We start from the raw sequence: 20,059 nt of genomic DNA, 5'->3' as shown, positions 1-20,059 counted from the left end.
TCAAAAAAAATATATCCTCGTGAGCTGCGCAAAGGAAACCATTTTGTGATAAAAAAAATAATACAAATTGTAGGCCCGATAAGCTGATCTTTTCAGATATGTTACACTATCCTATCCTACAATCCATTGTTCACTCTCGCTCTAGGCCCAGCCCACTATGTCTACGCGTGATTATGATTGGCTGAATGCGAGTGCGGTGCCGTCATCGCTCGGAATGCCCATTCATCTCTGCACTTGGGCGTTGGACTCCGCATCTTATTAGCAACAAGGGAAATGTCTCCATTTTCCAGCCTGTCTACGGCGACACAGCCACAAATCTGGGATTTTTTATTACTTCTGTTCACTTGGCAGTTTTTTTCCTTGCGATTTTTTAATTTCTTTCACTGCGTATTGGACCTTGATTTCTCTCGCGGTGAACTTTTCAAACGGGGGACATTCTGCAAAGCGCAAGTCTTCCGCGGAGGTGGAGCTTCTTTTCCATCTATTCCGTGTCTCAGAGCTGTGTGTTGTCGATAAGCGCAGCTGTGTCATCATGCTGCTGCTGCTCCTGTTTCTGTGAGGATAAAGTTGCTGTATTTATTATTTCACGGAGGACTTTAAAGCGTCGATCTGCGCCTGATGATCCGGACGCTTCTGTGGAAAAACGTTACTGTTCTGGTAAGAAGACGTCGTTACGGCTACCATATGGTCGTCTTGGACAGATTATGATGAATTCCTGTTCTGTCTATAGAAGTGTCTATTTGTACGTCTCTAAATGTTTTGATGATTTGAACATGGTGGACCCTATTGGAAACAAGTGTAATGCTTAATTGGGTCGTCCACTCACAGTTAACAGCCTTTGTATTGAGTTTGTGCTTGAAATGTACTGTAATTCTACAAACTGTTAATACATTCTTCAATCAATCAATCAATTGGTAACAGGTACGCTCGCACCTTTTCCATCTCGCCCCACTACTCTAGCCTGGCTATTAAGCCAATGAAATTAAATTAAATGATTACTATATTTACCCAGGGTATCTGGGCTAAGCTCAAGAACTTGTTACCAGCCAGGCCCTGCTCATAGAACATTTCATCGTAGTGGTTCAATGCCTTGTTCAAGGGCACTTCAGCGGTGGTAATTTTAACGTGTCGGACAGCTGATTCGAACTGGCGACCTTCCGGTATCAAGACCGCTCCGCAATCCGTTCGGCCGCCGCTGCGCCGTTCGGCCGCCGCTGCCCCGTTCGGCCGCCGCTGCCCCGTTCGGCCACCGCTGCCAGACCGAATCAGCCGTTGGCAAAAAGAAAATTGCCCACGACAGTGTGATTTGAGTCTGGCTTATTAGCCAGGCTACCACTACTCTACCTAGCTGTAAATAACAGGTACTTTACTTTACTTTATTCGTTTATTTAGTCGGGACAATGTATATTAATGAACATTACATTAAAAATGCAGTGTACTAAATATACTAGATTTAGCAAAACATGCTAATTTCCATCTGCAGTCCCCAGACATCGAACATCAAACAATACAAACAGGACTGACATACAGGACATAGCATACAAATACCTAGTACATTTCAAACGTATTAAGACTAGTAAGAATAAAAAATAAGAAAATATTAAACTATTATACGTTTAATTTCCATCTCGCCCCACTACTCTACCTAGCTGTAAATAACAAACATAATTCATGTTTGTGTTTATTTAAAAGGCGTTATCATATTAATTTATCATTGTTAAGTTCACTGTAGGCTATATCCACGGGCATACTAGCATGATGATGCCATTACAAAACATGGGCTACATATGGAAGAAATGTGATTAATAAAACGAAATTAACTGCTAGAAGCCGGTACTAAATTAACTTAATTAAGCAGTCACCGTCTCTGTGACATGTTGTTCTTTCTACATCGCGGGGGCGAGTTGGCAAAGGGGCGAGCAGTCTCGTATTCACAACAGCTACCATATGCAGTCTTACATGATCCAGTAGAAGTCAATGGGCCCTATTAAGCAAGTGGAATCTAATTACATATAATTTTACAGTTTTTAAGACGTGGGGGCGTGTGCAATGTCATATTACAATTATGGGCCAGGTAAGAAGCGCTTTCGACACCCCGTGGTGTGAGCAAAACGGCCTTGAATTAGTCATGAGAGTGTTTCAGGGAGTTTTGAGGCTTACCCAATGAACATGTCCGTACTATTCTCTTTACGACACCAGCTGATGTCCTCATGGAATGCGCCCTTTTCGGCAAGTGGTATTACATTTCTGCAGACTGGCACCATAGACATGACATGACTTTGTCACATTTGGGTTAATTATTCCTATTGCACTGCATGCTGTCACCTTTATGCCTCAAAAGAACAGATCCACAAGCTGTCACAGCCATGATGTGCATAGCTTGTAGGCCTATGTCTCTATTTTGTTAAGTAACTTGCAGTGTTCATTGGAAAGTCATTACAGCGGCGCAGCCATATGCTAAGGGAGGGAGATATACGCACATCATCACTTCATTTGTTTCTGTTCTAAGCATGAAAAACAGCTGTAAAAATCTTTATTCTAGTTCATTTGATTCATAAATGAATAACTAAGCCTTTGAAATGGCACCTACCTATACCTTTCAGATCGGAATGGAACTGCGAGTAGATACGCAGCATTGGCTGGCAAATTGGCAATCCATGCGTAATGTTCCCAGAATCGTCTAACCCCCGAACATACAAGTTCGTTTGATATTGTTTAATTCGATAAAAATAGAACCATATACCATACAGCGAATGAAAGCAAGATTCCTAAGGAATGTGGGGATTTTTACATTTTAAAAAACGGCTGAGAAATGAGAGAACCATGAGTGTTTATAATATCAAATATTATAAGAATAATATGAAAGACAAACGGGCTGTGAAGAGCTCAGCTCACCATCCCGACAAGGAGGAAATATAGCCTATAGTGCATGCACGTATATGCACTGACTGTTGCACACACGCTCTTTATTTGTTTCTATTGAAAAACACCAGTAAAATAACGTTTATTTTATTTTATTTCATTCGAGTCACGACGAAGGAATGAGTTGAAATGCCATACGTGCGCCATGCGTATTGCTGCGGCCCCAATGTTATGGTCTTCGCTCGTAGCATTTTATTGAAGAATAATTGAGTCGGGTGTGATACAGCGTATGAAAGCAAACTTCCCAGTGATTATGGAGAAGTTTTAATTTAAAAAAAAAAAAAAGCCAGAAAGCTCGCTGTTGCCATGTCTCATAGAAACAAGTAAATAGGTCTATAAACATACTCCCAAAATAATCGCATATAACAGGGGTCTACAACCTATTTTAAATGAAGTGCCATGTTTTTATTTTCTAGATAGTGAGTCTGCCATATCAAGATTCCTTTTAATGACACCACATTAAAATTTCCAGCATATTTTGATATGTCCACAAATATAAAGTTCTTCCTTCTTTTTACATATTTTCTTGCACATTGTTATAATGATCATTATAAATATATATCCCCCTGCAGTCAGAGTTCATTGTTTTAATGAATGAATGTGATGCATTGTGAGCTGGTAGATCTGCTATCTTCAAAAGTAATCTTTGAAAAAAGTGACAATAAGAATATTTTTGAAAAATGTTATTGAAACATTTAAAAACACAAATCTGTCATGGGGGTCACTGGCTTAGTTGGGCAAATGCATTCATCTGGGGGTCCTTGACATGGGAATGTCGCTGTGTGAGGATCACTGGTTTAAACAACATTAGGAGAAAAGCCCAAATAAGCACTTTAGAAACAAGAAAAGCAACCACAACTACCAATATTTACAAGCAACTTTGCAGAAAAAGAAGCCGCTTATAATAAACAGCAAACAGACATGGCAACACTCCAGCAGCACTCCAGAGCCGCTCAAGTGTAAAATCAAACAGTGCTTTTTGCTTTAGGTCAAGGGGCTTAATAGCAAATAGCGCAAAGCGAAAATAATTAACATATGGACACTCCCCCAATGCTAAATTATGCAGGAACGTGGTATTCCATATGAGTGAGCGCTCACCACGGCTTCCATAATACGAAAAGGCGCAGAGCGAGGGCGAAATCTGTATTACCGCATGGGTTTTTCGTCTTGCTTAATAGGGCCCATTGTCTCCACCAGGCCGAAGGCATGGTATATTTTGCACTCCGTCCGTGTGTGCGTCCGTCCGTCCTTCCTTCCTTCCGTCCGTCTGTTACCAGCTAATCTCCGGCACCGTTGGCCCGATCCATGCCAAACTTTGCACACACACTCTCTGGATGCCAACGACGAACCTCTGCCCCAAATATTCCTCAACGGCCTGTTATAGCGCCACCATGAGGCCGATTTAGGCAAAACACATTTCTGTAGATTACTCGTACACATTTTATCCATACATCACACAATTCGGTATACACTAGGGCTGTCCCCGACTAAGGATTTGTATAGTCGAAATTAATATGAATAAATTTGCTGTTAGTCGACTGATAGTCGACTGAACACCCCCCTGCACCCCCCCCCAAAAAAAAACAACACATTTGCATTAAGGTTGGGCGATAAGCTCTCAAGGCGCCGCGTCCTGCCTGTTTTTGCAGCGCCGTTCGCTACGCGTTGAGAGCTTGTAGATCCGTCTATTTTTGCAGCGCAGCTGCGCAGCCAGGGTAACAAAATAAAAAATAAGTTACAGATGGAGATGAAGTGAAGTTGGAACGGACAAGCAGCTGCAAGCCAAGAGCTAACATCACAACCACTGGCTGGTGACAGTGTTGTTAGCCGCAGCAACATGTAGCCTGCCCTGGTAACTTCTCCTCCTCCCCGGAGAACTCTTGCCTCCCCGCACCGTCGGGGAGGCTGATCCACAAGCTCTCAAGGCATCGCGTCCTGCCTGTTTTTGCAGCGCCGTTCGCTACGCGTTGAGAGCTTGTAGATCTGTCTATTTTTGCAGCGCTGGTGTCGGGGTTCGTTCACGTTGTCAATAAAAAAATAACCTAGATTACAGGCGGAGATGAAGTTCAATCAGTGGGTTGAATCAGTAGCTACGCGCTAAGCTAACGATCCCCGACCCTACACTAACACTAGCAGCCTGTTTTTTATTTCCCCCCCGACTTCACGGGTGGCGCATTGGGATTGTGATGAGACACGAGACAGCAGTGTGCATTCTGTTGTGACTGTATATTATTAAACTGCATGGGTCTGGACTCCGGAGCATAAACAACATGTAGGCTACAGTACAGTAGCCTCCCTCGGCTTGGTCCCTCCCAGCCTTTACTCTGGCTGCCAGAGTGTTCCCCGATGCTGCGGTGCGGGGACTGGGAGCATACCATTATAACGGAGGGGTTTTCCACCCGGCCCAAAAGAAAAAAATCGTCCCGACTGTTTTTTTTTGTTTTTTTTGGTGAACATCGACTGAGAGGTTGTCAGTCGACTGAGACCCGTTCCGATCGATTAGTCGACTATTCGACTTATCGAGGTCAGCCCTAGTATACACTATCTCCATAGTTATGTGATCAACACGGATCTGCACCATTTCCCATCTTCCTTCCTGATTGGCTAAGATTCGCTTCCAAATCTCACATGATTGGTCCGTTTCGAACAAAATGCCACAAATCACAAACACAGTGTGCAATTTCCGTGAAATTATACACGCACATTTCCACTAGGCTGAGGACGACATGACACAATTTATTTTCCAAACCAGCCTCATGGTGGTGCTATAACAGGGCAATTCCTGTTTTTACCTATAACTGCATCGATCTGTGTACAACTTTGTATGCGCACTCCCTAGAGGCCATGGAAAAACATTTTCCCTGCATCCCTCCACATCTGCCGGTTATAGCGCCACCATGAGGCCGATCTCTGCAAAACACATTGTTTATATTAGTCGCACAGATTTCATCCAAATCTCATGCAAATCGGTATACATGATCTCTGTAGTCATGTGATCAAGACGAGTCTGTTTGATTTCTCAGATTCTACACTGATTGGCTAAGATTGCCTTCCAATGTCTTCAGGAGTGGCCCGTTTTGTACAAAATGCTGCACATGTCCTCAGAGATGCTATGAGTGATCTGGCTCTGCATTTCCTCAACAAAATGAAGAAAATTGTTGCAAAAAACAAACAAACATGTTTATATCACTCCTAAACATTTTGCCAAACATCACACACACTCCTATCCTCCTGGTGGAGACCTGTGCCCAGAAGGGCACTTTTTCTAGTTATCCTCTGAGACCTATGGAGTCGTGCTCCGAAAGTGAGAGCGGAGCCCCAGCGAAGTTTGGACGTGAGCGTTTGAAGTGAAAATAAGAAGAAACTAGTATATTTTCTTTTCAACGCCGGTGGATGTTGGGGTTGGACTTTTCCTCAAGACGGACTGATCGAGACCAAAAGGAATACGTTTCTTAAACTGTTGATTGTGCAATCCGTGTCGTGGGAGCTAGGGGGAAATCAATTTTAAACTACAAGGTATGTTCTCGGTGTGTATATTTATGTCCCTTAATCGCCTACAATGACTTGTCTTCTCTGGGAAATAATATGCTTTGGTGCGCTAATTAGATCGCCTAAACTTTTCTCGGAAACAAACAGCTGTTGATCCCATCTGATAAAAGTAGCCTGGCATTTGACGCACCGGTGACGGACCACTGAATAGTAGCTTTGTTTGTCTTTTATATATTTTTTCTAACCCATTTTGGGCAACAAACCTGCCCCCAGTGCCCAGTTCCCCCGCCTGTGTCTCTGCCTTTCACTTGGTGATGTCATGGGCTACCCCAAGATAAGTTTATTGGAATTAATTTGCTTAATAAAACCATAAAGTCATTGCGCAGGTGCGTAAAGCTATCATGGCCTTTAAATTGAATCTTAACCAAGAAACGTATAAACGAATTTAGTGTTCGTACACTGTATAGACTTCTGAGTTATGGGCAGTCCCCTTTACAACCTCGAGTGGAGTCTATCTAGTCGATCAGAGTTGATCAGCTGTAGGCTAATATGAAGGGTCAACGTTTTTGTTTTAAGTTCAAAATATAGACCTAATTTGTATTATTATTATTATTATTGTATAATTATTTTCTTTTCATGCCCAAAGCTACATTGAACACATGTTAGGTGTAGCTCTGGTCCATAGCTCTAATGCGAATGCAACGCATTAGAGCTATGGACCAGAGCTAGGTTAGGTGTATGAGTGAGTGAGCCTGAACATTTCTCATCAATGGCTCTATAGCTTGGTTAGCAGCAAACAAATCAAAACATTATAGTTCAAAATGAAGGGGTTCATTCCAAAATAAAATACAATTGCTAAACCACCTTTGGACATGTCTACCTTTGGACATGTCTAGGATTGATCAAAAATAGACAACAACATGAAGTGAAACAATGAATTGATGAGACCTAGGGGGGTGAGATAAAGTAAAGTATGAGAGGTGAGTTATCAGACTGGTGGAAAATGGGCAGTGAGTCTGCTGTCCTGAGTCCTGACTGAGGGCGGGGGTGAGTTCATTCCACAGCTTGAGATCTAGATGCTTTGATCGATGGCCAGGGTGTCTTAGGAAAGGTAGTGACAGGCGTCCTGTGTTAGCTGATTATTAGATCAAATAGAATGGGATGTCTGACCAGGGTGTCATTGGGATGGGAGGGAATAGGGATAGACGTAGGGTGGTCCCGGGTGGATCATGTCATGGGGGTGCCATCACGCCAGATCCCTGATTGCCTAGTGCTTATTGAATTGGAAATTAATCTAATTTAGTTTTTTTTTTTTGTAGTACATTTGAACTAATCTTAAAATAAATGTTAGACCCAGTATAGTAATACTAGAGAACAAGAGTGTTGTGCAATGGCCTACTTGGAACGATGCAAGTTGAAATGTATGCCTCTCCCAGTTATTATGTCTGTGTCCCTTTTTATATGCCCATATATGGAGTTATTTGTCAGGCATGCCCAAATATGGAGTCTATGCAGCTCCATATATGGAGATCTAGGTGTGATGGCTAATTTGTGCCCTGTCCAGAGCCTTTTTGTGGTGGTTCTGGACAACGGTGTAGCCCACCGACTCAACTCCCTGTGGTGGTGTGGAACGCGTGTGTCAAACTTGCAGTAGGCGGGGCAAACTGTTCTCGAGTTACGTGGATCACAGACGTACAGTATGTACAGTACACACGTACACTCGTACAGAGACTTGGTGCATTTATAGATGGATGGGTGTACAGAGAATGGGACGTTCAATTCTGATGCACTGAGATTGTTTAAATAAAGGCTTATTAAGAGCTTATGCTAACAACATGCTAGCTAATGTCACTCATTATCAATTATCAACAACATCGTGGTAGCTGTGCGTAGTTACTGTGAGCTTTAACTATACAAATATAAACTATTTTATTATATTATTGAATGAATACATACTGAATATCCCCTGTCACTGCTGCATCTGTCACATGTATTTGCACTAAAATCCTAGTAAGTCTTATTTGTTGCACTGAGACTTGTGGAAGAAAGTTTTGTACTGCACTGCATATCGTTGGAATGAATACACTTGATTTGCCTGCAGTAAATATTTATCTATCTTCTCTAGATTGAGATACGAGGTAGATACGATTAACTCCATGCAGGAGAAAACCTATTTAAAAAAAGAAAATTCTCAATGAAGTTTGCTTGAGACGAAGTTTGTTACTTTAAAGATAACATTAGAGAGTACAATATGCTTCAGCCAATGCCAGCAACATCATCTGCTGTGTGGAGATTTGGGCCAAATGGAGATGAGGGGAGAGGAAAGGAGATAAGAGGAGACGAGGAAAGAAGGAAGGATGATGTACAGATGTAGGAAGAAATGGAGAGAGGCTGGGAGATTGGGGAGAGCACTCAGAGCAGATATGAGAAAAGACATAGGAGAGGAGAGAATTTTTATGTTAATTGTTTAATTTAATTTGTTGAATTATATTAGTAAATAATTCCAATTTTGTCTGTTTGTATTCTTGTAATTCTCTAAAGACAATTTTGTATATTTACAGTAGTGTTCAATCCATTGTGGCCACAAATCCATGTTACCCCAGTAACGGTAATACCGTCCAAGCGGCAGTGGATATTGGATAATAAAATCACACCTGTGTGAAGTGAGGGGCGCTCTTATCATCGTACATCATTATGACGTAAATTAGACACTATGGGGCTCCAATTTTGTCGCCGCCTTTACCCGTGACGAGGCCCGCAATTCAGCCGTTGCCAGAAAATATTTACAAATATAGGAGCTTCCTCTGTCCCTTAACGGTATTTTGGTCCAGTGTCACCCGCTATCGTTTTTACCGACACCGGTATTTGCGCCTAGAGGTGTGGTCAGCTATCGTTTTTACCGACACCGGTATTTGCGCCTAGAGGTGTGGTCATGGGCGTGCTGGCACGCTTTCCCCTAAATTGCTCTTTTGGTCACACACATTTGGGAAAGTGATAGTGGAGTTTCAAAGCACCCGTAATGCCAAATTAGTTTGGTAAAGAGTGGCGCGCACGGGTGCAGCACAAGTGAGACTTCAAGGCAGCAACGGGCTCGTTAAATTATTGTAACGCCCAAACCACACCTATGCATAATATAACGGGTAACGGAGGTGTTTTAGGGATTTAGACAGGTAACCAAAATACCAACTTTAGTGGGGGAACACCCCTTCCCCACTGCTAAATCCCAAAACAGTGTATTTAGAGAGATCAGACGAAAATGGAGCCCTGTGTCTATTTGCTCAGACTATGATGTCAAATTGTCAATGGTTTGTGCACACACCCCACCTCAAAAGCTGGATATAGGAGGGGCTAGCACCCCTCAATAATAATGTAATATGAAATATTGGCCTGTATATACAGTCATTTTTTTATTGACTAATTCTAAACAAATGGCTTCTAATACAGTTGATGCTGAGATGGTTTGGACATGTCCAGAGGATTGGATTGTATATCGGTAGAATGATGCCTAGAGGAAGACCGATACGTTTTTCAATAAACTTCTTCCTACTCCTTTTTCGAACATAAACATAAGTTAAGGATTATGAAAGATCATTGTTATTTTTGGACGCTTCTTTTTTGTTTTTAATATTTACTTTGTCTTTTCTTGTTTATATTTTAACACGTTCGGAATAAATAAATAAATGAAATTAAAAATGAATGTAGACCAAAGAGAAGATTTATGGATGTAGTAAAAGAGGACATGAGGGTTAGTTGGTGTGAGAGAAGAGGAGGCAGATTGTGATAGGGTGAGATGGAGGCAGATGATTCGCTGTAGCGACACCTGAAGGGAACGGCTGAAAGGAAAAGCAGAAGTCTTTGTGTCGGGCGAACGCCCTTAGGAGTCATAATAACAATATGTCATGGCTGTCAATGTCACTGCTTTTATAAAACGGTTATAGCAAAATAAGGCAACATTAAAAACGTACATATCATATCCCCATTAAAACAAAATTGGCAACGCAACAAGCTGGCTGCAAGCCGTAGCGAACCACCCCATAACCACACCATGAACCACCATGAACCACACCATGAACACCATTAACCACACCATGAACCACCATGAACACCATGAACCACCCCATAACCACACCATGAACCACCCCATAACCACACCATGAACCACCCCATAACCACACCATGAACCACCATGAACCACACCATGAACACCATTAACCACACCATGAACCACCATGAACCACCCCATAACCACACCATGAACCACCCCATAACCACACCATGAACCACCATGAACACCATGAACCACCCCATAACCACACCATGAACACCATGAACCACCCCATAACCACACCATGAACCACCCCATAACCACACCATGAACACCATGAACCACCCCATAACCACCCCATAACCACACCATGAACCACCCCATAACCACACCATGAACACCATGAACCACCCCATAACCACACCATGAACACCATGAACCACCCCCTAACCACACCATGAACCACCCCATAACCACACCATGAACCCATATCATCCCTATTTTGGGAATGTCATAATAGGCTAACATTTGTGACAATAGATGAACATTCGCTGAAAACAGAATATCTACAAGCTCCCAAGTGTTACAGAGCGATGTGACAGTTGCCACACACACTGTGAGCGTGAAGATTGGCTATTTTTGACGAAGTGTTTACAATTTACAATTTACAATTTAGGCATTTAGCAGACGCTCTTAATCCAGAGCGATTTACATTAGGCAAGAACAAAAGTATGGGAATACATCACATATATAAAATGCATTTATCAAGAAACATGCGTAAGCTAAGAACGTAACTAGAACATATCTATATATTAATGACACTATACATATTAACTATACATATATACTATACTATGCTATACATATGTTCTATGATGTGCTATGACTACATACAATGCAATTATTGTGCTGTCTACATGACATGCTATAAGTCTGTTTCAAATGCTATCTAAGTCTAAAAAGTGCTATCTAAGGGGGTAGGATAAGTGCTATGGGCCATGATGGAGTCTGAAAAGGTGGGTCTTCAGACTACGGCGGAAGATTGGGAGTGATGCTGCAGTTCTGATTGCAACGGGGAGTGCATTCCACAGTTTTGGGGCCAGAAGGGAGAAGAGTTTGGGACGTGTGTTTTGGGTGGATGGGCAAGTAATAGACCCCTGGGGGACCCCGGTCAACAAAGTATGTTGTTCATTTGCTTTTATATACATTAGCCAATTATCTTCATCCCTTTTGTCTCCCAATTTAGTTGCCATACCAATTCATTCCAACCACTGATTGCCACCTGCCACTGCTGTTGTACCCCTGGTGAAGCGTGGATGGAAGATGGCGTACCCATTTAGAACCTACCCTACTCTGCGCTTTGCAGTTGTGTTTCTGCTCTGCTGCACTGGAGGTAAACGTCACTACACTGTCACTGTATACCAGTGTTGCCATGTCTATTATATTGTTTTGGGCTTGTTACTAAAGTGTAGTTGCTGATTTTGGCTTAAGTCCTAATGTTGTTTTTGCATGTTGAGGACCCGATTACTAAGGTATATGTCATGTTGTGTCGGGGACCCTCCATACAATGTTTCTAAACATATTCAAAATATATCTTTAGAACTGCTATTTCCAAATAACTGATCTAAAACTTAGACTATTCACTTATTTTGCGCTTGTTCTCATAGACCTGACCGCTTGTTTCTCTTGCAAAATCTGGCAACACTTCTGACTGCTGGTTATCTGCATTACTTACAACTGCAGTAGCCTCGGAAACCCAGGCGTGTTCGTTTCAAAATAAAATAAAAAAAGCCATACCATATACCCAGGGGATGTGGCATAGCAGTGGTACTGTGGGAGTGAACCAAGGCCCCCAGTGAGGCTCTCCAACGTTGAGGCGCTCGGCCCTAGTGGTAAGAGGAGGGACTGCAGGTGGACCCGTGGATTCATGACAGGGAAACCCTGTGCAGCTGGGCTTTAACAGGCGCTCGGTTGTACTAGAGGTAGTAGTATCCTTCTTTATACTCTATGGAGTGAACCTTGCATTTTCCTGTGCAGAAGGCGAGTCGCTCCAAATGACGTCTGTGTTTTCCGCTATGTTGGATGAGGGTGAGGGGAGGCGGGCACATAGGTTGGTGAACCAATACGGAGTCGGCATCGATCGGTTTCCAGCACTACCGTAATTTCCGGACTATAAGCCGCACCTGAATATAAGCCGCACCAGCTAAATTTAGGGAAAAAAACAGATGTGTACATATACAAGCCGCACTGGACTATAAGCCAGGCATAGAGGCCATAGCCGACCATAGAGATAGATTTAGAAGGTCCCCTAGTGGCCGTTAGCTGTAAAAATCCATAGATTAGCCGCACCGTTGTATAGGCCGCAGGGTTCAAAGCATGGGACAAAAGTAGAGGCTTCTAGTCCGGAAATTGCGGTAGTTTGAATCCGCCCCTTTAGTCCATGACAATCTTGGGTACTTTGAGGCTACACCTGCAGTAGCCTGCTGCTAGGGCGGAAGAGAACAGTTATTGAATGAAGCAGCACACAGAGAAAAAAATCTGGAGAAGGGCCAAGAAATAGTTCACAAATAGGCACAGACAGAGATAGACAGACAGACAGATAGACTAGACTGTCCAAGAATCTCTAGTTACTAGAGATTCTTGGATTGTCAGATGGCTCTCGAGTCATGCATGAGACAGGCGTGCGTGCGTGCGCACGCACGCACGCACACACGCATGTGCATTTATAAATGAATTAATAATTTACTGATTTCTGATTGGAGATGCCTTTAAAAGTTGTTCATGGTCATCAACATGCAAGCCTTTGCTTTGTGTGTGTGCTTTTGTGTCCAATTAACACACCTAGCATCTGTCTACGTAAATAAATATCATATTTACTACTACTACGTAATTTGTCACAAAATGCTATAATAACTATAACGGCAGACAAGAGGAATGAAACACTGGAGCCTCTCCAAGGCCTTTTAATTTAAATAGTCATCCTCTGAGATGCTCCAGTGTTTCATACATCTTGTCTGATTATGTGTCCCACTTCTGTGATGTTTGAACCACTTTAGTACTCCCTTTTTTCTTCTGTGATGTTTGAACCACTTTAGTACTCCCTTTCTTCTTCTGTGATGTTTGAACCACTTTAGTACTCCCTTTCTTCGTAACTAAATGGCACTCACTGTAGCTCGAAGTGGGCTAAGCCTTTGACAAAATCTGCTACACTCCCAACTTGTGGGTAACATTGCATGTATTTGTCTAATATCGCCCCCATGTGTCCAAAAGATGTAACATCTAGTCTCCCACAATGGACTGTTTATTTTACTCTTTAGCTATAAGATCTATAGATTTTGCAGATACACGCATGTCACATACAGACGGGACTGATTGCAATACTGCTAACACCATCTTTAAAGCATGTTGTGAAGTGGGCAGTGAATTATTTTAGTTGAATTATTTATTGTTGTTCGCCCAGGATGGGCAACACACAAATATTAAGTATGTGTCTCAGCGTTTAGTGATTATTCTACAGAAATCCGACAATAAATTATTGTCCAATACTGCAATTGTCTTCATTCAAATATTCTCACCTAAACCGTCTGTTTTTACACAATTACATGCATAAAAAGTTACTTTTTGATACTGAACATTTTGATTTGAATAGTGTAAATAGTTAAATAAATGCAGACCTCCCAGACCCATATATGAACCTGTTTTTAAACTTCAGTTATTACTTGTTGGTAGCAGAAGCAGAATTGTTTTCACTTGTGCACACATACAGTACTATGACAAAACACATGTTTTGTTTTGTCTGTCTTATCAGGAAACGGTCTGGTAGTGAAAACGTCTGTTGGAAAGGATGTTGTTCTACAGTGCGAGGTCGAGCCCACCACCGATGCTACCGATGTACACTGGGCCAGAACGGATTCACCACATGACGTCGACGATTATGTGCATTTTCGGAGGGATGGGAGGGATGACATGACACATCAGACTTCTTCCTACAATGGAAGAACTTCCCTCTTCAATGATGAATTGAAGAAAGGCAACATGTCGTTAAAACTGTCTAGAGTGACACAAGCTGATGAAGCAAACTACACCTGCACAGTTCCTGAAATCAATGAATTCATCATTCAACTCATTGTTGGTAAGGCTAAGGCAATACATTTCTTGAGAAGTTATCGAGAAAGAATGTTCATCATCTATGAAATTGTACGTATTGTAGCATGTGGCAGCAGCTAGACATTGAATCAAGAGATCAGATATACTCTTTGTTAGCCCAACTGGTCCAGGTTTATCCCTTGCCAGGATCTTTGGAATGAATTATTCTGTGAGCCAGACCTAATTCCCAACATCAGTGTCTGACCAGTGTTATTTATTCAGCATTTGAGCCACGTATGGAGATTTAGTCTCTCAGACCCAAAACGAAAGAATATGCTGATATCGTTGACACACAATTCCATACTGTTGGCAAACATTGACCAAAATATCAATTCTACCACATTCTCTAATTGTGTAGACTTCTTGTAAGTTAAGTAATGCAGATGTTTAACGTTAATGTACCTCTTGAGAGCGTAAAATGAAACCAAATGGACAACCGTACAGGTACATTTGGTTTCATTTTACACTTGAGGGTTATAGATCTATGGGAGTTCCATTTGGTTACCAACTCTCCATCATTTAGCTGCATGGGGACCACCTGGAACGGCCTCAAGGACCACTGGTGGTCCCCGGACCACTGGTTGAACACCACTGCTGTGGGGTGCTTAGCTATAGTCAACACCAGTGGTGGACAGTAACAGAGTACATACTAAAGCACTGTATACTTAAATAGTTGTTTTGAGCATCTGTACTGTACTTAGCCTATTTTCACTACTGTTATAATTGTTTTATTCTGAAAAATCCTTGATTTCCTTTTCTAGAAGATGTAAATCGTGTACTTTTCAATACTTTTTTTTTTTTTTAAAGCCTACTCTAAATTTGAGTATCTATGACTGAAGTACTGGGAGTACTTTGTCCACCAATGGACAACACTAAACTTAAATCGAGCGTGTGATATTCTGTGTGTAATTGTGTATCATATAATTGAGTGGTAGACATCACGGATCTATAAAAGCTATTGATTATTGAGCTGTATAAATTAGGGATGCCAGAAAGTGACCATCAGCCAAATCGAATAATCGACAGCTCTGCCGATTAATAATCGATTTTATATTATGCACATGCCATGGTCACATAACCATTATATGTTGAGTGCATGCTTTGATGGTTACAGTTTTATAATCAGTTTTGATGAGTAAACCTTTTGTGGAGATCTTCTCAGTTCTCATATGCTACAGTAGTTACTGCCATTCAGGATGGAAAATGATTCGCTTTTCTCTCTGCCCTTCTTCCCGCCTTTCGTTCTGTCTCTCTAGACTCGGTTCCTCCAGCTGGACCGTTTCCCTGGTGGGGTGGTGTTATCATTGGCGTCGTCGTCATCGTCCAGTCCTAAGAATGGAGTCGCTGCTGGCCGGTCATGCTTCAAATTCTGCAGGCCGACTCCACTCAGGTCTCAGGAGAAAGTGTGATGGACCGTTGGTTGTACTGAGGTATGGCTCCATGTTCGGGACTTGGAGCCTTCTCAGTCGGTCGTCCCTCGTCGGTGCCAAAGAGGACACAGAGAGTGAAACACATAGGAAGTGTGTGGTGACTATATGTGCGCGTGTCTGCCTTTCATGGCAAAATCACCCAGGAATTCAACAGTAGAAGCTGTTGTTCTGGGTACGCATCAGTACGGTACTACGCATCGGGTGTGAAACTATATGTGAATTTTTTTTTTTACCTAGTATGATATTCCTACTTGAATGTAGACATGAAGGAGACGTATGAGATTCAATTTATTGTCAATGTACAAGTATTTTCGCTGTGATTTAAAGAAGGGATGGTGATATTAGTCTAGATTCTGTACATTTCGCATTCATTTTCAGCGCTGCAATTAAGCCAGAGTGCTCATTCTCCAACAAACTCATGGGGCAATGGATATTAGTATACTGTGTATAGAATAGATTGACCATGATTGCAATAGGCCTATCTCACAGCCCCCTTTCCACGCCCCCTTCCGGTAGCTAGTGGTGTCATTTAACATTAGCATTTACACATTGTTTTCTCTGGAGAATCTAAGTACATTTCCTAATGTAAAAATGTGACAGACCAATATTATTATGAAGCAAACAAGATGGTAAATCAGCTCGAACAGATAGAACAAACCTTACCTTGAGAAAACAAAAGTTGTAGACTTCTTAAATGACCTCTGTTAACATGTAGTGTCTATGGAGTGACGTCACGCTATCACCACTAGCTCCGAAAGGGGGCGGGGAAATTCTGTGAGATAGGCCTATTGTAAATAACGATAAATGTCGAGTAGCCAACTTGAACAGAACTGACAACTGTGCCAAGTTTTAATCATTCTAGGTATGGACAATAGATATTTCTCATCAGTTGACGCAAAATTGACTGGCTCATAGGTTGGTGAAACAATAGGATGTCGGTGTCAGTTTCCAGCACTACTTTGTGTATATATAGTAGTGTGTGTGTGTGTGTGTGTGTGTGTGTGTGTGTGTGTGTGTGTGTATATATATATATATATATATATATATATATATATATATATATATATATATATAGTAGTTTGTTTCCTGTATTCCCAGAAAAGCTAGTGTTTTTATTTACTTACACACACACACTCTCCGGCGTTTTTCCGAAAAACGCGTCCAGTGTGCAACCACCTCAACTCTTTGTCGAGCACAAGCGACCAACTGGATGTGCACATCCTGCACTTTTGAACTGTGTGCTGTGATGCCCAGCTGCTGCACAGTGTTTGTTCATCTCTACTGTGTTTTGCTATGATGTCCCACATTATGTGAATTCAGTACAACGCCAATGCTGTAAATCTAGTGTAGAAGGGCGGTGGCTGACCAAATACAGAGCCAAATCTCACGTCCACTTTACTAATAGGGTTTAAGGGGTTAAACAGTCAACTACTGTAAGTATTCTGATCCATTTTTGAGAGACAACTCAAAGGTACTCGGGTAACAATATAGACATACTGTACTGTGTAGACATAGGCGATTTTAGGCTTTTTTTTAAAACATCATGAATTAAAAACCAAATTTGGTGATTTCATGAAGAAATCAATGACAAATCTAAGAAATTCCATACATTAGAAAACAAATGTAGTGCAAATAGCCCATGTACAAGCTGTATACCAATGAACTTGCCTTTCCTCTCCTATTTAAGATTTATTTATTTGTTTGCTTGCTTCCTTTTTTGTTTTGTTGTGGTCCACAGATGCATACTATTCCCTTTTTTGTATTTATTTTTAAATTATCAAATTGCATCCAGAGTGTGACTCCAGAATGTTTCTCTCTGGTTAAATGGTAAATGGTGCATTTATATAGCGCCTTTATCCAAGGCGCTTTACATAGATTGTGCATTACATTCACCCATTCACACACCGATTACGGTGGAAGCCATGCAAGGTACCAACCAGCACATCGGGAGCAATTTGGTGTTCAGTGTCTTGCCCAAGGACACTTCGACATGTAGACAGGAGGAGCCGGGATTTGAACCGCCGACCCATGGATCTTTGGACGGCCTGCTCTACCTCTTGAGCCACAGTCGGTTCAGTCGGTTCAGTCTCCTGATGCGATCACCCCCCCTATAGTGAGAGGTTTGATATATTCAATTCCTGTGATTCTCAACAAAGTGTCATTATTGTCATGACGTTGACTAAAGTGTCTGGCTATAGGATAATTAGCATTATTAATTTGAATGGCATATTGAGACTGAACCAGAGAGAAACATTCTGGATCCACACTCTGGATGCAATTACCCCGCCTGGCCTGAATGAGGACATGGACTTCATGTGCTGCTTATAGCAAGAGGGTGAAATCACCCCTCAACGTCTTCTGACAGAAATGTCCCGCCCATTCAGAGCCCAACCCCCTGCATCCAGCAGTCCAACCCATTTTCGCCAGCAGCCAATTGCCTTTTGCTAGGTTAATTTGGGCTCTATATTAACCTTTGCTACTATTACTATTGTCTGTGTCCTCAATATATTTGTATAGCTTTAAGTGTTTTTTTTTCTTTCATTTGATGGGTCCTTTAACACACACGTTTCCTTTTTTTTCTACTTGATTGTCTGATTGTTCTTGTGTAATAACGATGAGTTGAACCATGTGATCTGCTTCTAAAGTGGTTGATTGCTGGACTGATCTCCAGTGCTCCCACCTGTCTCCAGCCCTATTTAATGAGTTTGTTGCTCTGTGTTTTGTTAGCCCTGATGAAGACCATATAGGTCGAAACATGCCGGTTCAATAACGTTTTCCTCCTTTTGAACTATTATGTGTGCCTGGATCTCAGTTTTGGTTTTCTATAGATGTGTTATCCTGATTGATCCCAGGAGCACCTTTTTACTGTTTTTATACTTTGTATACCTGCACACCTCCTGCGCACCTGGTTGCTTCCGTGCCTCTGATCATTTAGTTCAATTAACTGTTACTCCCCTACCATGATTAATTTCAATGTGGGACCATGTCAGTGGCATCATGACTTCTGGACAAAAATGCATAAACATGAACTTACTGTATTTGTTTTTGGAGAAAAAAACAAACGCACACAGAATAAAGTTTTAGTATTTCATTGAGGTCCTTTGAGTGATGTGTCATTACTCATTACCAACTGTTAGCTTGAGTGATTTAGTGTTCGCTGATGGTAGTCTCTCTCTCTCGAGAAAGGAAAAGAGGGCGCCGTTTTTCCTTTGTTTAGCCAATGGGTTCTCAGATTGGTCTGATGGTGGCTTTGATATCATCGGGGACAGTGGGGAGGAAGGATTTATTCAGGGGTGAAGATAAGGACTTAGCCTACACACACAGTTCAATGTACCAGTGCTGTGGTTCAGAACAATAGCTTTTACATTATTAATGTATTACACTACGTTGTATGTAAACTACTACATCACATAAATGGTGCATTTATATAGTTCCTTTATCCAAGGCACTTTTTTTTTTTTTTTTTTTTCTTTTATGGAGGGACAGACAGTAGGCTGACAGGAAATGGCGAGAGAGATGGGGGGGGAAGACATGCAGTAAAGGCCGTTGGGATCGGGAGTCGAGCCCGCGGCACACTGCCAGACTGGATTACCAGCCAAGGTGCCTGGACAACTGAGCCATGGCCCAGGCCTATCCAAGGCACTTTACATAGATGCATTACATTCACCTATTCACACACACATTCTCACACCGATGAGAGGAAACCATGCAAGGCACCAACCTGCACGTCAGGAGCAACTAGAAAAAGGTCTCCACCAGGATATGATTGTATGTGACGTAACGGTATATTCATAATGCTTAGTAATGTTATAAAGATGAATGAATGTTGTGTTTTCAATAAATGGCTGGCATATATATTACATGACGGATCCGGCATGATTACGTGACTATAAAGATCACTTGTGTTATTATCTGATTAACATCCATGATAACACTTAAAAGCACTAAAGACATGTTGGATGCACAGCAGTCACCATTCAAATGCTCTGTACATGATCCCAAGGCCCCATTTGAAAAGTGACACCAA

At 41.8% G+C, this 20,059-nt stretch overlaps 1 long non-coding RNA gene across 1 annotated transcript; it reads left to right on the top strand.

The window, feature by feature from the left end:
- The first annotated feature begins 283 nt into the window (after window positions 1-283).
- On the top strand, window positions 284-16,518 carry LOC306927165. Its single transcript, XR_013790496.1, has 4 exons — window positions 284-657; window positions 11,703-11,849; window positions 14,265-14,588; window positions 15,859-16,518. It is a non-coding gene; the product is annotated as an uncharacterized lncRNA (long non-coding RNA).
- Window positions 16,519-20,059: the final 3,541 nt, after the last annotated feature.

The sequence above is a fragment of the Electrona antarctica genome (assembly GCF_951216825.1).
Source record: "Electrona antarctica genome assembly, chromosome: 7".
Taxonomy (NCBI): domain Eukaryota; kingdom Metazoa; phylum Chordata; class Actinopteri; order Myctophiformes; family Myctophidae; genus Electrona; species Electrona antarctica.
The sequence above is the reverse complement of the archived record's forward strand: the minus strand, read 5'-3'. Positions and strand labels throughout refer to the sequence as shown.